Source organism: Lissotriton vulgaris, chromosome 5 (genome assembly GCF_964263255.1).
Source record: "Lissotriton vulgaris chromosome 5, aLisVul1.2, whole genome shotgun sequence".
Classification (NCBI taxonomy): domain Eukaryota; kingdom Metazoa; phylum Chordata; class Amphibia; order Caudata; family Salamandridae; genus Lissotriton; species Lissotriton vulgaris.
Genome location: NC_141693.1, coordinates 1,917,667,128 through 1,917,694,719, shown reverse-complemented (window position 1 = coordinate 1,917,694,719; position 27,592 = coordinate 1,917,667,128). Strand labels below are relative to the sequence as shown.

At 50.3% G+C, this 27,592-nt stretch overlaps 1 protein-coding gene across 1 annotated transcript in view; it reads right to left on the bottom strand.

Annotated features, from left to right (window-relative positions):
* The window catches only part of LOC147717716 (E3 ubiquitin-protein ligase TRIM39-like), a 227,488-nt gene that overhangs the window by 187,826 nt on the left and 12,070 nt on the right, over window positions 1-27,592 (bottom strand). The gene's annotated exons all lie outside the window — the stretch shown is intronic.

Sequence of the window (27,592 nt, the reverse complement as noted above, 5' to 3'; positions counted from 1 at the left end):
GAACCGAGACTGGCTCCTCAATCGGTGTATCGGGAACCGGGGCCTCTCCCTCAGGTGCCCCCCTCTTGGACCTCTTGCCTCTACCGCTGGGGACTACACCCGGCAATGCTGGCCCGACGATGCGTTTCGGGCCTCCTGCCCCGTTCATTGCCGCCATCTGCTTCATCTCGGCCATATCCTTTACGAGCATGCGGAGCATCTGATCGGTACCGACCCGCTTTCCGACCTTCTTGCTCGGCATTCTCCAACGAAGATATCTGAAAGAACAAGGACAAAATTACAACGCTCAAAATTGGCTCTTCGTTCCGTCTCGAGCTCACGTGCAGCGGGGAGGTGCCGCTTCAGAGCACAGGAACAAGAGGATGCTTCCTAGGCTTGTTGCTCCTTTTATCCTTCTTCCGGCGGGCGTAAACCCGCCTCCGCCCGCCTCCGGGGGCGTGGCTGGCGGCTTCAGTGTCTAGGACAACCCACTCTAGGGCGGGAGGAAGCGCGCCCCGGCTACGCCGCTTTGGGCATACCAGCCGAGACTCGCCTCCCGCCCAAGATGGCTTCCCGGGGGGATCGGGGTACTCCACCATACGTTCGGGGGGACCGAGTGGTCGCCCCTTTCCATGAGCTTTGTTTTGTTCGTGTTTATTGTCAGCCTGCGGGATTCACAAAAGGAACTAAACCTATTTAGACGTTTTTGAAGGTCGCCAGGCGTTTTGGACATCAGGAGGGTATCGTCTGCGAAGAGGAGCGTTGGTGTTTTCTCCCCTGCCAAGATGGGGGCAACTGCCGGGTCCTCTCTAAGGTAGCTTACCACCCCGTTCATATATAGAGAGAACAGGGTGGGTGCTAACACGCACCCTTGGCGCACGCCCCTGTTCACTTCTACCCTCCCTGTCAGCTGGCCCTGTGAACCCCACCTGACTCTGGCGTAGTTATCCTTGTGCAGGCGTATGACAAAATCAAGGATCTGTGGAGAAATACCCATTTCTTGTAGCACCAGCCAGAGCTTGTCCAGAGGCACTAAATCGAAAGCGGTTTTTAAATCGATGAATGTCAGGTACAAACTGCCCTTCCCAATTGTCACAACTTTCCAGTTGATCAAAAAGAATCTGAAAATCTGGACCATTGTGCCAACTTTTTGTCTAAAACCTGCTTGGTAGTCGGAGAGAACTTTTTCCTCCTCAATTCAGGACCTTATCCTCATAAGGAGGACCCTGCCCACCACCTTCTGAATCACATCAATAAGGCTGATCGGCCTATAATTGGCAGGGTCCTCCCTATCTCCTTTTTTATAGATTGGAACGACCTCGGCTCCTCTCCATGAGTCGGGGATTGCAGCCCCCCTGGCGATTGCATTCATCAAAGATAGAATAAACTGTGCCCAAGGCTTCGGGTCATGCAGGAGAAGATCACCAGGAAGGCCGTCAGGGCCCGCAGCTTTCCCAGGGGAGATGCTGTTTATTGCTAGTTGTTCATTGTGAAGGTCGAAACAATCTAATGAAGAAAGAGATAGGGGAAGAGAAATGTCGGCCCCCGTGTGGACTGTGGGGAGACCTTCATTGCCAGAATATAGTTTAGTAAAGTGTGCTTGCCATATCTGCCCAGTAATGTGATAAGGAATAGGATCTAATCATTTCCTCTCTCCCCTTTTAAGTAGATCCCAGAATATGGTTAAGTTCCTCAATTTGGATGCATGTTTGAGTTCCTGCCAGTGGTCCTCATTCTAACTTCGTTTTGCTTTGGCAGGTGTCTTATTGTAAGCTTTCCTTGCTGATCGAATCGCCAAGAGGGCTTTCTTTTTAAGCGCTTCATTCAGAGCCTGCCTCTTCGCCCTGCACAATGGTGTATACCATACATTAGAAGTCCGCAACTGACCTCTATTAGAACCATGCTTCCCTTCAACAATGAAAAAGGATCCTATACTGCCTGTTGTTTCTAAGTAGATCTCAGAGAACTGTGCTAAACTCTGCCTCTCTAGGCAGCCCTTCAAGCTCCATGATCTTTTGGTCCAGGATTTCCCTGATGTTTGTTATTTTAGATTCTTCCTGTGACACTCTAAGCCACTTGAGTCGTCTATTACTATGAGAGGAAATTACTTCTCTTGTTAACATTAACAGAGTAGTGTGGGCATCTAAAATAAAGGATGACCAGACATTGTTCATTTCGAGACAAAGCGGATTGTGGTCGCTTATATCATAAGGCTTAACGACCATGTCCAAAAAGTCCCTCCATAAACAAACATCAATTAAAATATAATCGATACGGGATGGAGAACTTATCCTATTAAAGGTGTTGGAGCCCATAAGATCTGATCATGCCCTCCCATTTGCAGCTCTTAGATTAAACTCCTGGGTGAGCGCATTAATTTGGACTGCCATCTGCGACCACTTTTTGATTGGGGCTAAGTTGAGAGACGGGATATCCCATTTACCATCCTCCTCGGCAGGACCCAAAAGGTCATCTGCACTCAAGGGTACGTAGGTAAAGTTCAGGTCGCCAGTTACTATAGTGTTAGAGCTCGGGAGAGTGCTGGTCAGCTCTTGCTCCAGTGCGGATATGGTTGGGGATGTTTGGCCTCCCACAGTTCCCCTAGCGTATACAGTAAAGAGCTCTAAAATGTGTCCATTTGGTGGCCCTCTAATGGTCAGATGAAGAATGTCTGGAGACGGGCAAATGCGTGGTGTAACTGACCAGTTCAATGAAATGCTGATCCAAATTAGTAAGCCCCCGGACGGGCGACCCTTGCCTGTGCTGATGGCTGGCACAATGTAGGAGGTATAGCCAGACTTATGTATGGGAACTAAGCTCCAGGTCTCCTGGAATAAACATACATCGAAACTCTCGACAAGCTTGTTCCAGTCAGGCAACGATACATTCTTCTGGAGCCCCGCTATGTTCCAAGAGAGAATTTTGAGCATGTTTGCATTTGGCGCAACATCTGCACCTTTACTGCGTGGAATGCGACCCTGGGAGTGTAACTGGGTATCATACCATGCCTCTCCCATGTTTCTTACCGTAGGAGAAGAATTTGCGCTTGGAATAGTTATCCTTCTGCTGGATACATTGATATACAACCTTTACCACGCATCTTTTACCACGAAATACTGTTACAACGAAACTATTACAACGCAAGTGTATTTACAACGAATGCCTTTACAACGCATTACACTACAACGCAGATACTATTACAACGCATACCATTACAATGTAAGTATAGGTAAGTGTGAGAAGTTGGCCTGATATATAGTGCTCACTATTCTAGTGATCACTGTGTATCATACCAAACGACCCTTATTGATGATTGGTTGTAAGTCAACCTTATAGACCAGCTATCCTAGTAGCATGGACAAGAGCAGTCTTTAGGCTAAACTCTAGAGGGCGTGTTAAGCCAGCTGTTATACCATCACATATACCCCTTGACCACCAAGTGAAAGGACACCACACAAGTTGTTATGAAAATAAAAGGATATTTATTTAGAACACAACAACCCTGGACTCTTTATGAGGACAGGGTGCTAAGCACACAACAAAACTCTTACGAAAATACTTTAAGTTGCACAATTTACACAAATGCCCGAGGGGCACGAAAAACCATATACTACAAAAGTGGAATGCGAATTACTAGCAGGTAAGTAACTATTCTCAGAGGCTTTAGAACCATTGGGCCTACAATGCTGAACCCTTAGATTAGAAGCAGGAGGCCTAGGAACTTCGTGTGCAGAGTGGAAACTCTCACGCGCAATGCGGGACAAAGCCTATGGAGGCTAGTAAATGCAAAGTTAGTGTTCTCGGGCGAACCCGACTAGGTAGGTCAAAAACTAAAGTGGATCTAGACATTTAGAGAGTGGTTCTACGCTGGAGCACCGTGGTACTCGGTTTACCTAGCCCAGGGGCTGCGGCTGCATAGGGTTCAAGTGTCGTCGGGAATCCTCGTTGACGAACCAGGAGCCTGAAGTGGAAGTTGCTGGCAGGCGACCAGTGAAGATGTTCCGGGCTGATCCAAGGATGGATCAGTGAAGAAGGATACCTGTAAGCAGAGGAGACCAAGTTCTGAATCACTAGCCAGTGATTAGGTGGGTACCAGGATGGCACCGGACGGTGGTCACTCAGCCAGGTGAAGAGGTGACACTGGATTCTGCTGCTGCACGGACCAGGGCGCTGATGTCGACCAGGCTGGAGGTCTGCGAGCTGTCCCACGTCTGATTTCTGCTGCTGGCGATGCTGGATCCGTTGAAGGAGGCAACAAGCCTTGTCTAAGGCAAGCCCACGTGGCGACACAAAATGGCGTCTGGAGTGGACCAGGAGGGTCCGAGGAAGTTCCCCTTCAAGAGGAAACAAGGGCCAGTCTAGAGGAGCTAGACCAGCGTGAAACAAACTTAGGACGTCGTCTGGAGAGTCACTAGCCAACGGACAAGTGACCGGACAACGTGGCAAGCAAAGCAGAAGCAAAAGGGCCCCACGCAGATCTGGTGGATGCTGGGGGGCTGGACTTCGGTACTCGTGCTGCTTGGAGTTGGGGCTTCTCTTACCCCTGTGCACCCACTCGAGGGTCCCTCAGCGGTCGTGCTGGGTCAGTGTCGTGCAGGTTCTGATGATAGCCGGTTCCTCTGGTCTCGTCGCACCCACGGTTCTCAGCTGGGCTGTAGAGGCAGGTAGAGGTCAGAGATGGCAGGGAGGTCCGGGTCTCGTTGTGCTGGTCAGTCTGGTTCCGGAGGAAGGACGTGCAGCAAACCGGAAGATACTTAGTTGGTGCCTGCTGAGGCAGGGTGACTACTCCTTAGTCACAAGGGAGAAATCTTGAGAAGAAGTCGAGAGTTCCTTTCGTGGAAAGTAGTTTCAGGATTCAAAGATGATTTAATTTGGAAGGGTCCCCGCTCCTACCTTTATTCTAAAGAAAGGGGCTCGCACGCGACTAGGTCCTGCCCATGGGTGGGACCAGGAAGGGGGGTGGTTACACCCCTCTCCCCTGTCCGGACTTTCCCCAGCTCAGGGGCTGGTGTGCCCCTGGAACTGGTTCAAGCCGGCATATGCACAGTGAGAACCGGGGTGCCACTTGCAGTCACCTTCCTCTAAAGCCCTGCCTACCTAGGATACACGAAACCCTGTCTGGGATGGTGCTAGCACCGCCCCTGACAGGAAACCCTTTGTCCAAGCTCTCCTCGCTGGAAGGACTCCCAGCAGCAGGAGGTCATACTTGTGTCTGTGGTGGCAGCATCCATTTTGTGATGCTGAGGCTCGAGTTAACTTTAACCGGGGTTCACAGTTACACACATGTCGTGTCCCTCTAGAAGGGTGGAATGCTAACCCCGTCGCCAGAATTGGCGAGGGGTTAGTATTCCAATTCGTATGACACCTTACTCGACATGTTTTGATAAAGCGATACCAAAGTTGGCAAATAACCGCGAGGATTATAATAAGTATATGGTACGCGTTATCATGGCATCTCACATAATTCAAAGCACTCTGACTTCAGGATTGATAAGGCCTGCCATAGGAGTAACTGATAGGAATACATGTGTCCATTTTAGGGTTAGATATAGGAATACTATATCTAAAGCAAAGGGTGATTACACCACCTTGCCCCAGCTGTCGTGCAGCCAGTTGTGTCAGATTTAGAGGGGGTAGAGAGTGGGCTCTGCACCTTGGTATTCGTCGGAATTGAGAACCCTGAGGAAGGGATGCAAGAGGCTAGAGCGGTCCTGGAGGAGAGACTGGAGTGAGGCGAGTCGTAAAGAATATCGTGCGGCTCTGAGCAGGTATAAATCCGCTATTCGGGTGGCAAAATCAGGATTCTTTGACGAGCGTATAGGCTCTGCGGCCAACTCTTCCAAAGAGTCATTCAGGGTCATTAAGGAGCTACTGAATGCCCCCGAACCTCAGGTTTTCCACGAGGACCCTCGCAAAAAATGCACAGAACTGGCCTCGTTTTTCAAAAGCAAAATTGACAACATATTGGCTTCCCTTCCCCGGCTAGGCGAGGTCTCTTCCTTGGATGATAATTCCAGCTCTCAACTTAAGATGCAATCGGTGGAGCTGGCCTCCCTTGGTCCGGTCACTAAGGAGGAAGTTCTGGCGGTTCTGAGGTCTATGAAGAGCGGCTCCCCGAAAGACCCAGCACCTATTAAATATCTCAAACAGGTGTCATCTACAATTGGCGGCCCTGTGACGGACCTGATAAACCTGTCTCTCGCCCATGGGGTAGTCCCCCCCAGTTGGAAAGGGGCGGTGGTTAAGGCCCTTTTGAAAAAGCCTAACCTCGATCCCGCCGATCTCGCCAACTTTCGGCCTATCTCCTTGCTGCCGGGTATCAGTAAGGTGGCTGAGAAGCTGGTGAACAGCCGCCTCTCGGACTTCTTGGAAGCCAATTCCCTCCTGGGCGACTCCCAAACGGGTTTTCGCCCCGGTCAGGGGACTGACACCGCCCTGCTGGCGGTCGTGGAGAATGCGAGGAGCATGCTGGATTCGGGGGGGATCAGTGGCAGTGATCCTCCTGGACCTCAGTGCTGCTTTTGACACCGTGGACCATCAGGTGCTTCTCCAACGGCTGTCGGGGGTGGGGGTCACGGGTCTGGCCCTCAAATGGTTCGCTTCCTTCCTGGAAGGTCGTACATTTGAGGTGTGGGAAGGCCAGGAAAAATCATCTTCAACCCCTCTCCAGTGTGGTGTGCCACAGGGCTCTTCATTGAGCCCTACCTTATTCAACGTTTACATGGCCCCCCTGGAGAGTGTGGTACTGCCGCTGGGTATTAAAATCATCAGTTATGCTGATGATACTCAGCTGGTGGTAGGCCTCTCCCAGTCGGCGCACCATCCCGACCGGCTGCACACGTGTCTTGAGAAGATCTACACGTGGATGTGCAGCTCAGCCCTAAAGTTAAATGGCTCCAAGACGGAATTGATGCTGCTGGGGAACTCTTTTCCATCTCTGTCCCCCAGCAGCTGGCCAGACTGTCTGGGACCGGTACCCCCCCCCAAGCAGGAGATCAAGAGCCTGGGGGTATGGCTGGAGCAGGACCTATCGTTTAAAACTCATGCCAAAAAGACTGCTGGCGTGTGCTTTGGCCTGCTCCGCTCAGCCCAGAAGATTCTGCCTCTGCTCCCAGTGGCCACTCGAAGGCTTCTCATCCAGGGACTTATCATCTCGCGGCTGGATTTCAGCAATGCGCTATTCCTGGGCGCACCCGAATCTACCCTGAACAAACTGCAGCAAGTGCAGAACGCGGCTGCCAGGCTTTTGACGGGTCTCCCCAGGCGTCAATCTGCCCGCCCGGCGTTGAGGGCACTGCACTGGCTCCCTGTGAGGGACAGGGTGAAATTCAAGTCACTTTGTATCGCCCACAAAGTTCTGCACGGGGTAGGTCCACCTATTCTGGAGGAGATGGTCCAGCCTTACAAGGCCCCTAGTTCTCTTCGCTCTGACCATCAACATCTCCTTCAGGTTGGCAGGGTGAAAAAGGCAAGAACCGGTGGCAGAAGGTTTTCAATAAATGTGGCCTCCTTGTGGAACTCATTGCCCCTACAACTGCGCTCGGAAGCTAGTCTTCTTCGGTTCCGTAAACTTTTAAAAACTTTTTTGTTCTCCGTTTAATCCCTGCATTCTTTTAGTAGTGTTATGCTCTGGTAAGCGCTGGGATGCCTATTGGTAACCAGGCGCTATACAAAACTCAGAATAATAATAATAATAATAATTAGATGGCCAGCCAGGGGTGGCATAATACATGCTGCGGCCCCTGGTAGGCCCTGGGTACACCTATGCCCTGGGTACAGGGACTGATAAGGCGGCCCAGTACCAATTGGTAAATGCACCTAAGGTACACGTCAATTTAGAGAGAGAACAGCTAGGCTGTGGGTCTGATTAGCTGGCCCACAGCCAGGGAAAGTCGTAAACCAGTGAAGCAAAAAGCAAAAATCTGGGGTTGTGAAAAATGACAAATGTATATGTACATAAGCGGCGTTCATTTGTGTTCGCCATACCTCTCACTGTAAGCAGAACGAATACCGCGAAGCATTGACCGCCTCATCCCGCCGGCGTAGGCCCATGCACGCACATACACAACAGCCATTTTTAGGCACCACGGCCTCCCTGCCCGTTTGTTAAATCCCAGGCCATAAAACCCTCTCCCTCTGCGCGACCCTGCTCTAAAAGCGACACCCCGCCTGACCCACACCCCCCTGCCTTCCTCCCAGGAACACCCTTCCCCTCTTCTGATGATCCCCCCTGGCCACACCTGGCCTCTCGACCCGGTCCCAAGTCATAAAACCAAGCCTCGTGGATGTATCCCCCTCCCCCTATATGGCCCCGCATAGCAAAATGTGATACACCAGCCGAAGTGCCCGATCCTATCGCCTACCCAACCTTTGATCTGACCATCCCCTCTTGCCCTCGTGTCCTGTTGGAATGTCCGGCTGCAAGATTACAATCACTTGTTACATATGGGAGGGGGAACGACATCCTAGCGACGGGTATGGGAATAAGCCTGAAGCTGGGATTCCAAACATGCCTTTCCGTACTTCAAAGTGTCTTTATTGCAATAAGGAATGTTTGTACATCATAAATCTGTGTATAAAAGACGAAGCCTCAGAGAAACTTGTCAGAAACGACAGGCTCTCCTCATGAGAAATAAAACTCTGTTCTTGCGTTCCTGCTTCCAGCGCCCGTCTCTTTATTTGATAACAGTTCAAGATGGGAACTAAGAGGCGTCTTGTGCCAGCAGCCTGGGCATCGATTGAAATCTGGGCTACTTTTCCTCAGGGTGATCATAGGATTGCAGACCCTACTCTCCTACATGACCTCCCCCCCAAACTTTGGGACAATAAACTAACCTTGACCAGGTGAGTCTTCTTGCTCTAAGTGGAAATACCTGGAGAGCCCATCTGCATTGCCATGATCAGTGCCAGGTCTATGCTCCACTGTAAAATCCATCCGCTGTAGGGAAATGGACCACCTAAGTAGTTTGGGGTGTTCACCCTTCATCTGATTTAGCCACAAGAGGGGCTTATGGTCGGTCTGAATCTTGAAATGAGTGCCAAACAAGTATGGCCTCAGTTTCTTCAGGGCCCAAACCACAGCAAAGGTCTCCCTCTCAATAGCTGACCAATTTTTCTCTCTGGGGGTCAGCCTTCTGCTAATAAAAGCAATGGGCTGGTCATGACCATCAAAATTCAGCTGAGATAGAACAGCTCCCACACCCAACTCAGAAGCATCTGTTTGGACAATGAATGGTTTGGAGTAGTCTGGACTCTTTAGGATAGGTGCTGTGCACATGGCCTGCTTTAGGTCATTGAATGCTTTTTGACAGCCTGCTGCCCACTGAACTTTCTTTAGCATCTTTTTACTTGTCAGGTCATTAAGTGGAGTCACAATTGATCCATAATTTCTGACAAATTTCCTGTAATAACCAGTCAGGCCCAAGAAAGCTCGAACCTGAGTCTGGGTGGTTGGAGGAGCCCAGTCCTTGATGGATTGTATCTTGTTCTCCAGTGGCTGAACCTGGCCTCCACCTACAAGGTGGCCCAGGTATACAACCTGTGTCTGCCCTATCTGGCACTTTGTGGCCTTGATAGTGAGACCTGCTGCTTGCAGTGCCTCTAACACTTTCCTCAGGTGGACCAGGTGATCCTCCCAGGTGGAGCTAAAGACAGCTATATCATCAAGATATGCTGCACAGAAGTCATCCAACCCAGTGAGAACTTGATTCACCAGCCTTTGGAAGGTGGCAGGTGCATTTTTCAAACCAAAGGGCATTACCACAAATTGATAATGCCCACCAGGGGTAGAAAATGCTGTCTTGGGCTTGGCCTCCTCAGCTAACCTGGTTTGCCAATACCCAGCTGTCAGGTCAAATGTACTTAAGTAGTTGGCAGAAGCCAATCTATCTATAAGTTCATCTGCCCTTGGTATTGGGTGGGCATCAGTCTTAGTGACTGCATTGAGACCTCTGTAGTCTACGCAAAACCTCATCTCTTTCTTACCACCCTGGGTGTGAGGCTTTGGCACTAGAACTACTGGACTAGCCCAAGGGCTATCTGAGGGCTCAATGACTCCCAGCTCCAATATTTTCTGCACTTCTGTCTTGATGCAGTCTCAAACATGATCAGGCGGTCTGTAGATTTTACTATTAACTGGCAGACTGTCCCCAGTGTCAACCTCATGGGTACACCAATTGGTTTGGCTGGGTGTTAGAGAGAACATATGTCTAAAGGATTGAAGAACTTGTTTGCAATCCTTTTGCTGATGTTCAGAGAGGCTGCCACAAAAGACAACACCATCTACTGACCCATCATCAGGGTTCTGAGTGAGCAAGTCTGGGAGAGGGTCACTCTCCTCCTCCTGTCCCTCATCTGTGGCCATGAGCAAGCTCATGTCCTTCCTGTCGACATATGCTTTGAGCCTGTTTACATGGAGCACCCTGAGGGGGCTCCTGGGAGTTCCAAGGTCCACCAGGTAGGTGACCTCTCCCTTTTGCTCAATGATTGTGTGGGGCCCAGACCATTTGTCTTTGAGTGCTGCTGGGGCCACTGGCTCCAACACCCACACCTTCTGTCCAGGCTTGTACACAGTCAGGACAGCCTTTTGGTCATGCCAAACTTTTTGGAGTTCTTGGCTTGCCTCAGGTTTTTAGATGCCTTTTCCATGTACTCAGCCATCCTGGAGCGGAGACCAAGTACATAGTCCACTATGTTGGTTGCAGGCTTTTTGAGAGGTCTCTCCCATCCTTCCTTCACCAAACACATGGGTCCTCTTACAGGATGCCCATACAGAAGTTCAAAAGGGCTGTAGCCAACCCCCTTCTGTGGGACCTCTCTGTAAGCAAATAAAAGGCAGGGTACCAGGACATCCCATCTTCGCCTGAGCTGTTCAGGTAGTCCATGAATCATCCCTTTTAGGGTCCTGTTGAACCTTTCAACAAGCCCATTGCACTGTGGATGATAGGGTGTGGTGAACTTGTAGTTGACACCACATTCCTTCCACATAGCAGTCAGATATCCTGACATGAAGTTTGCACCTCTGTCAGAGACAACCTCCTTAGGGAAGCCCACTCTGGAGAACACTCCAACTAGGGCTCTTGCCACAACAGGTGCTGTAGTGGTCCTAAAGGGAATAGCTTCAGGATACCTGGTGGCATGGTCCACCACCACCAGTATAAACTTGTGCCCTGATGCTGTCTGGGGTTCCATTGGACCAACAATGTCAATCCCCACTCTTTCAAAGGGTACCCCCACCACAGGTAGTGGTATAAGGGGGGCCTTTGTTGTGCCACCTGACTTACCACTGGCTTGGCAAGTGACACAGGAGCGACAAAACTCCCTGGTATCTTCATTCATGTGAGGCCAGTGAAAGTGTGAGACAAGTCTGTCCCAAGTCTTATTCTGGCCTAAGTGTCCTGCAAGGGGAATCTCATGGGCCAAGGTGAGAAGGAAACCCCTCTGAGACAAAGGAATGACCAACCTCCTGGTTGCACCAGGCTTGGGGTCTCTTGCCTTAGGAGTATAGGAGTCCATCATCCCAGTATACCCTGTGGGCACCTGTGGCGTTCCCTGCAGCCTCAGCAGCAGCTTGCTGTCTGAGGGGTTCAAGTGAAGGGCAGTCTAACTGTGCCTTCCCCAGGTCTTCCCTGGAGGGTCCCCCTGAGCCCAGAAACTCAACCTGATCAGGTTCAAGTTCTTTAGGCTTAGTTTCCCTCAGCTCTTGAAGGTCAGCCTCCTCTGAGACCTGATCCTCAACCTGGGGCAAGGGGGAAGGCAATGCCTTAACCCTACTGCTCCTTTTCTTGGAAGGTGTCTAGTCCATTGTTCCAGGATCCAGCACCTGTTCAGTGGGGCATCTTCTGGCCTGTGACCTAGTCACAGCAAGCACATGTGCTGGCAAGCCTAACATTTCCATGTGAGTCCTCTGCTCCACTTCTGACCATAGTGATGTCTCCAAATCATTGCCCAACAAACATTCAACTGGGAGGTCTGAACTAACCACAACTTTCTTTTGGCCACTTACCCCTCCCCAGGAGAAATCAACAATTGCCATACTATGGTGGGTAGGGACATTGCTGGCATTGGTCACTAGGTACTCTGGACCTAGCATGATTTGTCCAGGGTCCACAAAGCTAGGTGTCACCATTGTGACACTGGCACAAGTGTCCCTGTAGGCCTGAGCCATTTTTCCATTAATAAAAGGTGTCTGTCTGTATTTGCCCAAAGTATTGGGACTGACATCAGGGGATATATCCACATCCCCTGTACAGACAAGGACAGCCTGAGTGAGTGTGCCAACTAAGTTGTCATACCCCTCAGATCCCAAGGTTAACCCAACTAATCCCTTGGGAGGTGCACTACCACTACTGACTGTACTAGGGGGTGCAGGTGCCTTAGGGGCTGTAGTGGTAGGAGTTTGCCCTCCTTTCTTGGTACACTCACTAAACCAGTGAGTTTTACTTTTACAGTATTGGCACCACCTTTTTGACTGGCCTTCTTGAGTCTTCTTTTTCTGCTGTGAAGCCTGACCCCCACCCTCTTTGGTTTGTTGGGGACCTGTCGAAGACTTCTGGTCATTTTGTTCACTCTTATTACTACCCTTTTGGTCTGCTTTCTTCTGACCACCCTGGTTCTGAGCCTGGTTCTGCTTGACCCTTGTTCTGACCCATCTGTCTGCCTTCTTTCCCGATTCTTGGGGAGAGGTCAGATCTGAGTCAACAAGGTGCTGATGCAACAACTGGTTCTGACAGTTATTTAAAATCTGCTCTCTCGTGATCAGATTGTACAACCCTGTATAATTAGTAACCTTACTGCCCAGCAACCAGCCTTCCAAAGCCTTAGTGGCACAATCCAAAAGTCAGACCAATCCTGAGACAGAATTTTCTGGGTGTCCCTGAACAGCAACCTGTACTGCTCAGTTGTTAGGCCAAACCCATCAATCAGTGTATTTTTCAGGACTTGGTAATTGTTAGCATCCTCAGCTCTAGTAGTGAGGAGCTTATCTCTACCTTTGCCTTCAAAGGAGAGCCACAAGATAGCTGCCTACTGACTCTGGGGGACGCACTTGACAGTGCAGGCCCTCTCCAAAGCAGTCATCCATTTGTGGATGTCATCCCCTTGTTTAAAGGGGAGGCACTATCTTACTCAGGTGTCTAGTGTCTAAACTCCTGTCCTTTTCTCTAGGTAAAATGCTGCCACCAGTGGGGTCTGCCCCACTCAATTTCTGCTCTCTAGCAAAGGCAAGTCTCTCTTTGGCCAGGGCAAGTTCTTCCCTTTCAATCCTCAGATTGACTTCCCTCATCTTTGCTTCATGCTCTCTCCTCTGAGGGGATGTCATCCCTCTGTGAGAAAAGGCCCGAGAGCCATTGGTTCGAATGGATCTGTTAGAGCCTCTGGATAGAGACCTAACTCGTCCATTCCCAATGTTAAACCTGCCTGAGAGTGGGCCTGGGGGTCCCCCAAGTCCATTTTCATGCCTGCTTAAGTCGGTCCTGGTAAGTCTACTGACTTCTACCTGACCCTTGTCTGCCTCATCCCCTGACAACTCCAGATCCTCCTCCTCTCCTTCACTAACTGTTCCATTGAGGTGGAGGTCAGGGTCACCAGTGGTTCCCTCTAAGGGAGGCATGTTCCCATCTGGATTAGAAGGGTCTGTGTTAGCAGTCCTCCTGGCATCATAAGTCTCTAAAAGACCAATCAGAAATGGGATTGTAGGGTTAGAACCCTGTTTTAGCTTCCTGGAGGTACAGACTTGTCTTATCTCCTCGAAGCTAAGAGCTGCATATCTTGATATGACCTGTGGAGGGTCAACTGACACAAGGGGGGCCTCTGAGTTCCTTCCTTTGTCTGACATGCTTTTCTAGTGAGGTGTAAGTGGTGCACTTACCTACACTATTTGTTTGCCTACTGATCCCTTGCTAGAGTTGCAGTCAGGGTGTGCTAGGTTCTGTTACACTACAACAGCTGGTTCAGTAGAACTCAGAGTATTCTAAGCTAAGTTATATGTACCTTGGTACTTATGTGATCTTTCAAATGATATTCTTAGGATACGTGTGGTAAAACAACAGCAAGCTCAAATCCCAACCGCTGCCCACCAATGTGAGAAGTTGGCCTCATATATAGTGCTCACTATTCTAGTTATCACTGTGTATCATACCAAACGACCCTTATTGATGATTGGTTGTAAGTCAACCTTATAGACCAGCTATCCTAGTAGCATGGACAAGAGCAGTCTTTAGGCTAAACTCTAGAGGGTGTGTTACGCCAGCTGTTATAACATTACATATACCCCTTGAACACCAAGTGAAAGGACACCACACAAGTTGTTATGAAAATAAAAGGATATTTATTTAGAACACAACAACCCTGGACTCTTTATGAGGACAGGGTGCTAAGCACACAACAAAACTCTTACGAAAATACTTTAAGTTGCACAATTTACACAAATGCCCGAGGGGCACGAAAAACCATATACTACAAAAGTGGAATGCGAATTACTAGCAGGTAAGTAACTATTCTCAGAGGCTTTAGAACCGCTGGGCCTATAATGCTGAACCCTTAGATTAGAAGCAGGAGGCCTAGGAACTTCGTGTGCAGAGTGGAAACTCTCACGCGCAATGCGGGACAAAGTCTATGGAGGCTAGTAAATGCAAAGTTAGTGTTCTCTGGCGAACCCGACTAGGTAGGTCAAAAACGAAAGTGGATCTAGACACTTAGAGAGTGGTTCTACGCTGGAGCACTGTGGTACTCGGTTTACCTAGCCCAGGGGCTGCGGCGGCATAGGGTTCAAGTGTCGTCGGGAATCCTCGTTGACGAACCAGGAGCCTGAAGTGGAAGTTGCTGGCAGGCGACCAGTGAAGATGTTCCGGGCTGATCCAAGGATGGATCAGTGAAGAAGGATACCTGTAAGCAGAGGAGACCAAGTTCTGAATCACTAGCCAGTGATTAGGTGGGTACCAGGATGGCACCGGACGGTGGTCACTCAGCCAGGTGAAGAGGTGACACTGGATTCTGCTGCTGCACGGACCAGGGCGCTGATGTCGACCAGGCTGGAGGTCAGCGAGCTGTCCCACGTCGGATGTCTGCTGCTGGCAATGCTGGATCCGTTGAAGGAGGCAACAAGCCTTGGCTAAGGCAAGCCCACGTGGCGACACAAAATGGCGTCTGGAGTGGACCAGGAGGGTCCGAGGAAGTTCCCCTTCAAGAGGAAACAAGGGCCAGTCTAGAGGAGCTAGACCAGCGTGAAACAAACTTAGGACGTCGTCTGGAGGGTCACTAGCCAACGGGCAAGTGACCAGACAACGTGGCAAGCAACGCAGAAGCAAAAGGGCCCCACGCAGATCTGGTGGATGCTGGGGGGCTGGACTTCGGTGCTCGTGCTGCTTGGGGTTGGGGCTTCTCTTACCCCTGTGCACAAACTCGAGGGTCCCTCGGCGGTCGTGCTGGGTCAGTGTTGTGCAGGTTCTGATGATAGCCGGTTCCTCTGGTCTCGTCGCACCCACGGTTCTCAGCTGGGCTGTAGAGGTAGGTAGAGGTCAGAGATGGCAGGGAGTCCGGGTCTCGTCGTGCTGGTCAGTCTGGTTCCGGAGGAAGGACGTGCAGCAAACCGCAAGATACTTAGTTGGTGCCTGCTGATGCAGGGTGACTACTCCTTAGTCACAAGGGAGAAATCTTGAGAAGAAGTCGAGAGTTCCTTTCGTGGAAAGTAGTTTCAGGATTCAAAGATGATCTAATTTGGAAGGGTCCCCGCTCCTACCTTTATTCTAAAGAAAGGGGCTGGCACGGGACTAGGTCCTGCCCATGGGTGGGACCAGGAAGGGAGGTGGTTACACCCCTCTCCCCTGTCCGGACTGTTCAAGCCGGCATATGCACAGTGAGCCACTTGCAGTCACCTTCCTCTAAAGCCCTGCCTACCTAGGATACACAAAACCCTGTCTGGGATGGTGCTAGCACCGCCCCTGACAGGAAACCTTTGTCCAAGCTCTCCTCGCTGGAAGGACTCCCAGCAGCAGGAGGTCAGACTTGTGTCTGTGGTGGCAGCATCCATTTTGTGATGCTAAGGCTCGAGTTAACTTTAACCGGGGTTCACAGTTACACACATGTTGTGTCCCTCTAGAAGGGTGGAATGCTAACCCCGTCGCCAGAATTGGCGAGGGGTTAGTATTCCAATTCGTATGAAACATTACTCGACATGTTTTGATAAAGCGATACCAAAGTTGGCAAATAACCGCGAGGATTATAATGCACTTAAGAGTATATGGTACGCGTTATCATGGAACAGCTATTAGGACTTGGTTCCGCAAGCTGCAAACGGGCTCAGCTCATGCCAGAGCACCATCTCACATAATTCCAAGCACTCTGCCTTCAGGATTGATAAGGCCTGCCAAAGGAGTGACTGATAAGAATACATGTGTCCATTTTAGGGTTAGATATAGGAATACTATATCTAAAGCAAAGGGTGATTACACCACCTTGCCCCAGCTGTCGTGCAGCCAGTTGTGTCAGATTTAGATGGCCAGCCAGGGGTGGCATAATACATGCTGCAGCCCCTGGTAGGCCCTGGGTACACCTATGCCCTGGGTACAGGGACTGATAAGGTGGCCCAGTACCAATTGGTAAATGCACCTAAGGTACACATCAATTTAGAGAGAGAACAGCTAGGCTGTGGGTCTGATTAGCAGGCCCACAGCCAGGGAAAGTCGTAAACCAGTGAAGCAAAAAGCAAAAATCTGGGGTGATCATAGGATTGCAGACCCTACTCTCCTACAGTAAGTTTATCTTTTTTTGGGTTATGGGGTACAGGGGTATTTTTAGGTTTCAGGGCTGGGTTTGGGTTTTGGGGTACAGGGGTATTTTTAGGTTTTAGGGCTGGGTTTGGGTTTTGGGGTACAGGGGTATTTTTAGGTTTCAGGGCTGGGTTTGGGTTTTGGGGTATTTTTAGGTTTCAGGGCTGGGTTTGGGTTTTGGGGTACAGGGGTATTTTTAGGTTTCAGGGCTGGGATTGGGTTTTGGGGTACAGGGGTATTTTTAGGTTTCAGGGCTGGGATTGGGTTTTGGGGTACAGGGGTATTTTTAGGTTTCAGGGCTGGGTTTTGGGGTACAGGGGTATTTTTAGGTTTCAGGGCTGGGATTGGGTTTTGGTGTACAGGGGTATTTTTAGGTTTCAGGGCTGGGTTTGGGTTTTGGGGTATTTTTAGGTTTCAGGGCTGGGTTTGGGTTTTGGGGTACAGGGGTATTTTTAGGTTTCAGGGCTGGGATTGGGTTTTGGGGTACAGGGGTATTTTTAGGTTTTAGGGCTGGGTTTGGGTTTTGGGGTACAGGGGTATTTTTAGGTTTCAGGGCTGGGTTTTGGGGTATTTTTAGGTTTCAGGGCTGGGTTTGGGTTTTGGGGTACAGGGGTATTTTTAGGTTTCAGGGCTGGGATTGGGTTTTGGGGTACAGGGGTATTTTTAGGTTTCAGGGCTGGGATTGGGTTTTGGGGTACAGGGGTATTTTTAGGTTTTAGGGCTGGGTTTGGGTTTTGGGGTACAGGGGTATTTTTAGGTTTCAGGGCTGGGTTTTGGGGTACAGGGGTATTTTTAGGTTTCAGGGCTGGGATTGGGTTTTGGTGTACAGGGGTATTTTTAGGTTTCAGGGCTGGGTTTGGGTTTTGGGGTACAGGGGTATTTTTAGGTTTCAGGGCTGGGATTGGGTTTTGGGGTACAGGGGTATTTTTAGGTTTCAGGGCTGGGATTGGGTTTTGGGGTACAGGGGTATTTTTAGGTTTCAGGGCTGGGATTGGGTTTTGGTGTACAGGGGTATTTTTAGGTTTCAGGGCTGGGTTTGGGTTTTGGGGTACAGGGGTATTTTTAGGTTTCAGGGCTGGGATTGGGTTTTGGGGTACAGGGGTATTTTTAGGTTTCAGGGCTGGGATTGGGTTTTGGGGTACAGGGGTATTTTTAGGTTTTAGGGCTGGGTACAACGAATGCGTTGTAAAGGCATTCGTTGTAAAGGGTCCTGCGCTGTAAAAATTGCGTGGTAATGGTATGCGTGGTAAAAGTATGTGTGCTAACGTCATACATCCGGCTACATTAGATTCAATAGCATTGGTCTGGTTAGGGCTCCCATTTAGTTAGTCTACCACATTCACACCAGACTAGCCTCTGGGTATCATTATGGCTCTGCATCGAGAAAAAAATAAGACCACAATCTAAGTTTGGCGGCCCGGGTGATCCGGGCCGCTGGGCCGCCCGGATCACTCCCCTGCTGCCATGCTCGGAGTGCCCGCCGCCCAGGGTTCCCGCCGCTGCCCCCTGCGGACCCGCCCACCACCAGCCCATTCGCCGCCCAGCTGACACGCCCTCCCAGGCTCCTTACTTATGACGCCCCCAGAGCGACCGAGCATCGAATGAGCGCCGAAGGTGCGCCAAAGGTAAGCCCGTCTGCGCCCGTCCGCATCTGGACCGCGCCCAGTGCCAGGACCCCTGGCCCCCGCCGTCACCAGCCCACCCGCCGGACATACGACGCCACCGAACTCAACGCCAACAGCCAACCCGAGACGCACCCACGGACCCTTCTGCTGCAACGCCTGCAAGTTCACCTGCATCCGGACCTGCACCACTCCAGCAGTGCTCAAGACCTCGACGAGCAACAGCAGCAACTACCTGAAGTGCATCCTGCTCAACAACCGCTCCGTCCACAGACCCGGCGCAGAGACCCAACACCGGACAACATGACTGCCCTCAAGCTCGCCACCCGAAAACACCACCAACTCATCCGCGCCACCAAGAAAACTGCATTCAAGGAACGACTGGACAACAACGCACACAACAGCAAAGAACTCTTCAACATCGTCAAAGAGCTCTCCAACCCCAGCGCCGGAAACAACGACATCACCCCTTCGCAAGACCTCTGCAACTCCCTCGCCTCCTACTTCCACAACAAGATCGCGGACATACACAACAGCTTCAGCACTCAACCGACGAACACCACGACCGAACCACCGCCTCCCACCACCACCCTCCGCCCCTGGACTCCGATCAGCACCGAAGACATCGTCCGCACGATGAACTCCATCCACTCCGGATCTCCGACCGACCCCTGCCCTCACCACGTCTTCAACAAGGCCGACGCTGTCATCGCACCCCACCTGCGGGACATCATCAACACCTCCTTCGACACCGCTACCTTCCCGGAGAGCTGGAAGCACGCCGAACTCAGCGCTCTACTCAAGAAGCCATCGGCTGACCCCACCGACCTCAAAAACTACCGCCCCATCTCGCTGCTCCAGTTTCCTGCAAAAGTCATCGAGAAGACCGTCAACAAGCCGCCTTCCTCGAGACGAACGGATCCCTCGACCCCTCGCAGTCTGGCTTCCGGGCCAACCACAGCACCGAGACCGCCCTGATCGCAGTCACCGATGACATCCGCTCGACAACGGAGAAACAGCGGCCCTCATCCTCCTCGACCTCTCCGCGGCCTTCGACACTGTCTGCCATCGTACCCTAGTACAACGCCTCAGCAACCTCAGAGTCCAGGAGAAGGCACTGGAGTGGATCATCTCCTTCCTCGCCGGAAGGACACAGAGAGTCCGCCTCCCTCCGTTCAGATCTGAAGCCACGGAAATCATCTGCGGCGTCCCTCAAGGCTCCTCGCTCAGTCCAACCCTCTTCAACATCTACATGAGCCCCCTTGCAGACATCGCACGCCAGCACAACCTCAACATCATCTCCTACGCCGACGACACCCAGCTGATCCTCTCCCTTACCAACGACCCCGCCACCGCCAGAGCCTACCTTCACGAAGGGATGAAAAGAGGTAGCCGAATGGATGAAGAACAGCCGCCTGAAACTGAACTCAGATAAGACGGAAGTCCTCATCCTGGGATCCTCACCCACTGCTTGGGACGACTCCTGGTGGCCCCCCGCCCTAGGAAGCGCACCCAAACCAACAGACCACGCACCAACCTGGGCTTCATCCTGGACTCCTCCCTCTCCATGACCAGACAAGTCAACGCCGTCTCCTCGTCGTGCTTCAACATCCTGCCCATGCTACGTAAGATCTTCCGGTGGATCCCCACCGAGACCAGGAAGACGGTCACCCAGGCCCTCGTCACCAGCCGTCTGGACTATGGCAACACCCTCTACGCCGGAACCACCGCCAAACTCCAGAACAGACTCCAGCGGATCCAGAACGCCTCAGCACGACTCATCCTGGACATCCCCCGTCGCAGCCACATCTCCGGACACCTGAGAGACCTGCACTGGCTCCCGGTCAACAAGAGAATCACCTTCCGTCTCCTCACCCACGCACACAAAGCCCTACACAGCCAAGGCCCAGGATACCTCAACAGCCGCCTCAACTTCTAGGCTCCCAAACGCCAGCTTCGATCGACCAGCCACGCCCTCGCCGCCGTCCCCCGCATCCGTAGAGCCACCACAGGGGGACGGTCCTTCTCCTACCTCGCCGCCAAGACATGGAACTCCCTCCCCACCCACCTCCGCCTGACCCAGGACCACCTCGCCTTCAGGAAGCAACTCAAGACCTGGTTGTTCGAGCAGTAGCAGATCCCCCTCCCCCAGCGCCTTGAGACCCTCTGGGTAAGTAGTGCGCTATATAAATACGATGATTGATTGATTGATTGAGGAGACACACAAACAGATGGGCCAACTTAGGACCAGATAACGCTGCATACCCCTTCACATGGTAGAGAGATCTTAGTTGTAGCGCGTTTGAGTTGATACTATCAACAACCCAGAGAACACACAACAGGCTCCTCGTACACTAAGTGGGGCATATTCCATCATTGTAAGTCAGTACCTCACACAGAAAGGTTCCCACATTTCATTCTCAGCAACTTGTCCCGGACATAGACCTGTTCCCGAGAGGCATGTAACACAATCCTGGGCGGCCTCACGTGTGATTTTCTGCACTTTCGCGAATATGAGCCTTGACAGATCTGTCAGTATACCCTTTGTAAGAAATGTCATTTTTTGTATTTACAATAATTTTATTGATGTGATGTTTTATATGTTTATAAATGTGTGCCTTGACGGATTAATCAGCATAATTTTTTTTGAACATCAACCATTATTCAGCACTATCAGTATAATTTCTTTTATTCATAAGTATGTATAATTGTATACTTTTGCAATACTTTGGACATTTTCCATCCAAATTGTTTCATGTGGCTGTCTTTACCAGTAATGTGCAGGTGCAGCCATCAAAGGCTGCTAAACTTCTCTGATATAGTTGTCATTTACACGCACTGTAATTTTAACAGTTTTGTCCAACACATAGATGCGTATCCTTCAAAATCTCATCAAAACCATACTACTACAACTGGGAAGTCTTTTGTCCATTTCAATCCCGTTCCCGTGCACCTTTGAGCTGCTGCACGCTAGTGTGCACAGCAATTCGTTCGCGCAGTGCTCTATTTAATCCCGAGCGTCTCCGCGGCGGCACAGATCATCGAATCCTGCAGCCGGACAGATGTCACCAGGTATGCGCACGCGAGCCCATTTGCTCAACTTGGCTGCATTCCCAAGTTTTTTGTACTCTCAAACTTAGATTGGGGTCTGCTTTTCTCTCGATGCTGAGTCATAATGATGCCCTTACATCTCACAAGACATCCCTCACATGGCATTTACTGCCACCTTCCAACGTGATTCCTCGAATAACTAATGGATATCAAGGTACACGTTTTCCTTGGTTTAGTATTTATTTTTTTATTTTTGAAGCTCTGATCTTTCATGAACCGCATACTTAGAATCATTTCATTTCTTTACAGTTTGATGCTCCTCAACTGGTGTTCACAGTTCAATTCGCCACAACTGTCCTGATTGCTATACAACCTATTGAATTTACTACATACCTTCTGAATGTTTGGATTAATTTCCTATTCAGGTATGTTTAATCCGCCTACCCTTCTCTGTCCATTTGTATCAAGGGAGGGGTTGACACTATTACCATCATAAACATAATTCTCCCACCATTACTCCTAGATACCTGATACAATCCTCTATTAACGTACAGTTGGATTACACCCCTGATGTTTACTTTAAGACCCCATGGGCTTACCCCATTTGCTTCCTTCAATTGACGAAGATTTGGTTAGTGGATTGTACATAATCCATACAATGGTATGTTCCCCTTACGATATAAAGATTTGGTTAGTGGATTGTACATAATCCATACAATGGTATGTTCCCCTTACGATATTAACACACACTTACTTCAGAATTTTCTCTGCAGGCTGTCCAACATACCACCTTGTCCTGAATAAGACCCGTCTTTGACTTCCTTAATTCATGCTGTTTGTCAGGGTCGAAACGTCGACAGTTGTTTTTCCATTCATGCTCCAATAGGCTAGCTAGCGCATATATTCACAGACTTCAATTTCCTAACTGGCGCTATTGTTTGTTTGAATTTGAAATTGGAGCTTGTCTTCAAAAGAGTTTTTATTGTAAATAGATGTACAGTATTATGTCACTCTTGTGTTTAATACACACATTTCGTTACATTGTCACCACACTCACTATGTCACTTTAATCACGCTCACATGCGCCGCTTCACCAATTTAATTATCAGACAGCCTTTTCTTGTCTGTTGTGGTAATTTTTGACCTTTTCTGAATAATTTGAAAATATAAAGTAAAATATAATGTTTTTGAATAATAAAGATGGTTTCTCTTTCTGTGTGTGTCCATTAGTTATGTGTACTCAAATGTTTAATACCACAAAGAAATTGTTTGACCCGACAGAGTCTTTGCCAGTGTCAGCAGCATGACACGCGTACCCTATGCAATGCAGGCACACTGAAGACCGCCATAGAGACAGCAGCTTAAAGCAAGCTCGTGACTGCCACTGTTTGCATAGTAAGCCAGCTCACAGACAGCAGCTCAAAGGGACTTTCCGGCTAGCTCTGGTTGCTAGTAAGTGTTTCTAGCATGAACACACAGTTTTCTTTAAAGGAGGGAAACAACTGCAACTTCCCTTTGTAAAATGTGAAACACATCCATGGATCAGCTTATATAGATAATGGTTTCTTTTTAGCTGAAACAGATAATCTATACGCTGTCCCGGTTACATGTTTATTACTCCAGTAAAATTAAGTAGTGAAGTATAAAAACAGTAAACGTTTCAGAATGGTGCTGGTAAATTCAAGTCTAAAAAAGTAATAAAATGATAGCTATTTAATAAATGCATTGATAAGTTGATGTAAATAAGGACAAAGGAAACTAATGCAGTAGGTTACAGTATTCAGTGCGATGCAAAACAGACAAATTCAAATGAGCTTCAGGTGACTTCTCACTTCTTCTCAACGGAACTCTCCTAACGCTTCACCCAAAAAAAGGATTTTAGGCATTGGTTTTCATCCAAGTTCAAGTTCAAAATTTGTATAGTGCACTACTCACCCAGAGGGTCTCAAGGCGCTTGAGGGAGGGGGGTACTTTACTTATCGAATATCCAAGTTTTTAGTTGCTTTCTGAAGTAGAGGTGGTTCTGTGTAAGGTGGAGGTGGGTGGGGAGAGAATTCCAGGTTTTGGCCGCTAAGTAGGAGAAGGATCTTCCTCCCATGGTGGATCTATGGATGCGCGGAATTGCGGCGAGGGCTTGATTGGACGATCGTAGTTGGCGGGTGGGGGTGTAAAAGGACAGGCGCGAGTTGAGGCATTCGGGTCCTAGGTTGTAGAGGGCTTTGTGTGCGTGGGTGAGGAGACTGAACGTTATTCTCTTGTTGACGGGGAGCCAGTGGAGGTCTTTCAGGTGACCGGAAATGTGAGCTTGGCGGGGGATGTCAAGTATGAGTCTGGCTGAGGCGTTTTGGATGCGTTGGAGTTTTTTCTGTAGTTTGGCTGTGGTTCCGGCGTAAAGGGTGTTTCCGTAATCCAGTCGGCTTGTGACCAGTGCGTGGGTGACCGTCTTTCTTGTTTCAGTGGGGATCCAACGGAAAAAAATTTTGAGCATGCGTAGGATGTTGAAGCATGATGATGAGACGGCGTTGACTTGTCTGGTCATCGAGAGGGAGGAGTCCAGGATGAAGCCCAGGTTACGTGCGTGGTCCGTAGGTATGGGTGCAGTTCCCAGGGCCGGTGGCCACCATGAGTCGTCACAAGCAGAGGGGGAAAAACCTAAGATGAGGACTTCCGTTTTGTCAGAGTTCAGTTTTAAACGGCTGTTCTTCATCCACTCGGCTACTTCTTTCATTCCTTCGTGTAAGTTGGTTTTGGCGGTGTTTGGGTCTTTGGTGAGGGAGATGATCAGCTGGGTGTCGTCTGCGTAGGAGATGATGTTGAGGTTGTGTTGGCGCGCGATGGATGCGAGGGGACTCATGTATACGTTGAAGAGGGTGGGACTGAGTGAAGATCCTTTTGGTACGCCGCAGATGACTTCGGTGGCTTCTGATCTAAAAGGGGGGAGGCGGACTCTCTGGGTTCTTCTGGCGAGGAACGAGATGATCCAGTCCAATGCTTTTCCTTGTATTCCGACGTTGCTGAGGCGTTGTATGAGGGTGCTATGACAGACTGTGTCGAAGGCTGCGGAGAGGTCAAGTAGGATGAGGGCAACTGTTTCTCCGTTGTCCAGTAGTGTTCGAATGTCGTCTGTTGCTGCGATGAGGGCCGTTTTGGTGCTGTGTTTGGCTCGGAAGCCGGACTGTGAGGGGTCGAGGGATTTGTTGGATTCGAGGAAGGTGGCGAGCTGACTGTTGACGGCTTTCTCAATGACTTTGGCAGGGAATGGGAGGAGCGAGATGGGGCGGTAGTTCTTAAGTTCAGTGGGGTCTGCTGTGGGTTTCTTCAGAAGGGTGCTGAGTTCGGCATGTTTCCAGCTTTCCGGGAAGGTAGCGGAGTTGAGGGAGCAGTTGATGATATCTCGGAGATGGGGTGCGATAATGGAGTCTGCTTTGTTGAAAATGTGGTGGGGACATGGGTCGGTTGGCGATCCTGAGTGGATGGAGTTCATCAGGCAGATGGTGTCTTAAGTGGTGATTGGGTTCCAGGCGCAAAGGTTGTTAGAGGGGGGTTTGGTTTGGAGGTGGGTGGAGTGGACTGGTCTCTGGACTGGTTTTCAAAGCTGTTATGTATGTCGGCGATTTTGTTGTGGAAGAATGAGGCTAGGGAGTCGCAGAGGTTTTGGGATGGAGTGATGTCGTTGGTGCCCGCGGTGGGGTGGTAAATTCTTTGACGATGTTGAATAGTTCCTTGCTGTTGTGGGCGTTGTTGTCAAGTCGATCCTTGAATGCTGATTTCTTGGTGGATCGGATCAGTTGGTGGTGTTTGCGGGTGGCGTTCTTGAAGGTGGCCAGGTTGTCAGTGGTTGGGTTTTTTCTCCAGGCTTTCTTGAGGGTGCGACAGAACTTCTTGGATTTCTTAAGGTCATCGTTGAACCAGGGGGCTTTTTTGCTACCTTGCTTGATTTGATGGTTTTTCAAGGGTGCTAGTTCGTCGGCGCTGTGGGAGATCCATTGTGTGAGGTTGGTGGCTGCTTGGTTTGGGTCCGATGATTTGGCAGGAGGGTTTTGGTGAAGCGATGTGAAGAGCTGGTCGGTGGTAATTTTGTTCCAGTTTCTTCGGGGGATTAGTTGTGGGAGGTTGTGGGTCGTGGTCTTTTTGTAGTTGAAGTGAACGCAACTGTGGTCCGTCCAATGGAGAGCTGTGGTGTGGTTGAAAAAGATGGGCTTGCTGGAGGTGAAGATTGGGTCGAGCGTGTGCCCGGCGTAGTGGGTGGGGGTATCAACAAGTTGTTCGAGTCCGAGGTTGGCCAGGTTGGCCAGAAGAGTGGTGGTGTTGCTGTCGTTTTTCTTTTCCAGGTGGAAGTTGAGGTCTCCCAGTAGAATGTAGTCCTTGGAGGGGAGGGCGTGTGGGCTAATGAAGTCAGCGATGTCTTCGCTGAATTGTGTGCGGGGTCCTGGTGGTCTGTAGATGAGGGTGCCTCTGAGTGTGGTCTTGGGGTCGGTGTGGATCTGGAAGTGAAGGTGTTCGGCGGTAGCGAGATTATCGTCGGAACTGGTCGTGATGCGGATGGTGTTCTTATGGACGATGGCGATGCCACCTCCTGTTTGGTTGGTGCGGTCCTTTCGGATGATCTTGTAGCCGTCTGGGATGGCTATGGCGATGTCGGGAGCTGATGAGGCGTTCATCCAGGTTTCTGTAAGGAAGGCGACGTCCGGCGAAGTGGTGTTGAGTACGTTCCTAAGGTCGATGGCGTGTCTGTGGACTGAGTGGGTGTTGAGCAGGATGCATTTCAGGTGGTTAGTGTCGGGGCTCTGTTTGAAGTTTGTGGATTTGGTGCAGCTCCTGGTGCAGTCGAACTTGCAGGAGTGGCAGGTGAATGGTCCATGGGTGAGTCCTGGGACGGCTAGGTAGCAGTTAGGTGGTCGACCGAGGTTATGGGCTGAGAGGGTTGCGGCGTCGTACGTTATGCGGGCGGAGTGGATTTTGCGGGGGACAGGAGGTCTGGCGCTGGGCGCGGTCCAGGCGCGGACGGGCGTAGACGGGCTTACCTTTGGCGCAACTTCGGCGCGCATGGGGCGCGTCCGCTGCGCGTGAACGCTGCGCGCAAAAGCATCTGTCATAAGTGGATAGTGGAGGGGGGGGCGGAGCGAGGGAGGAGCAGCTGGGAGGCGGGAGCGGGGTGGAGAGGCTGGCTACGAGGCACAACAAACAAAATGGCAGTGAAAGCAAAACTGAAACAGGACGAGATTGGGGCACACAGATGAATGACGCTATGGGCAGTGGTACCAGCACAATCAGAGCAATAATTATTAATTTAAAAGTCCAGCAATGCGAGCGCGCCGACAGTCAGATAGCACAGATAAAAATGCGAGCAGGGAAATAACTTCCACAAATTAAATGCGAGCAAAGGACAATAGCAGGCACAAGATCTTTACGAGTAATGTTAACAAGCGCTACGATACCCAGGCAGCAATATTTTTACAGGCAAGCAGTGAGAGCCAAGCGCTACGATGTCCAGGCAGGGAGCGTGGGGAGCGACCGCTTCTCACAGAGTCAGAGAGGTCACAGCGCTACTTTCAACGGGACGAGCCTAATCAGTCAGTGGGAGGGAGGAGCATCTGGGAGGCGGGAGCGGGTTGGAGAGGCTGGCTACGAGGCACAACAAACAAAATGGCAGCGAAAACAAAACTGAAACAGGACGAGATTGGGGCACACAGATGAATGACGCTATGGGCAGTGGTACCAGCACAATCAGGCAATAATTATTCATTTAAAGTCCAGCAATGCAAGCGCGCCGACAGTCAGATAGCACAGATAAAAATGCGAGCAGGGAAATAACTTCCACAAATTAAATGCGAGCCAAGGACAATAGCAGGCACAAGATCTTTACGAGTAATGCTAACAAGCGTTACGATACCCTGGCAGCAATATTTTTACAGGCAAGCAGTGAGAGCCAAGCGCTACGATGTCCAGGCAGGGAGCGTGGGGAGCGACCGCTTCTCACTGTTGAATAGCTTCACTCTACTCGTCCACTACTTCTAGAAACAGGCACCTGGGTAGTGAATGGCATTCTGTTTAATTTGAGTAACTCTTCCCCTCCCAATGCAATTTTATGTGAATCTCCAGCAATACTGAGTGGTGCACAAAAAACTAAAATTAAGTTTAAATAATCTATTCCAGTAGTTCCCTCTAGTTCTA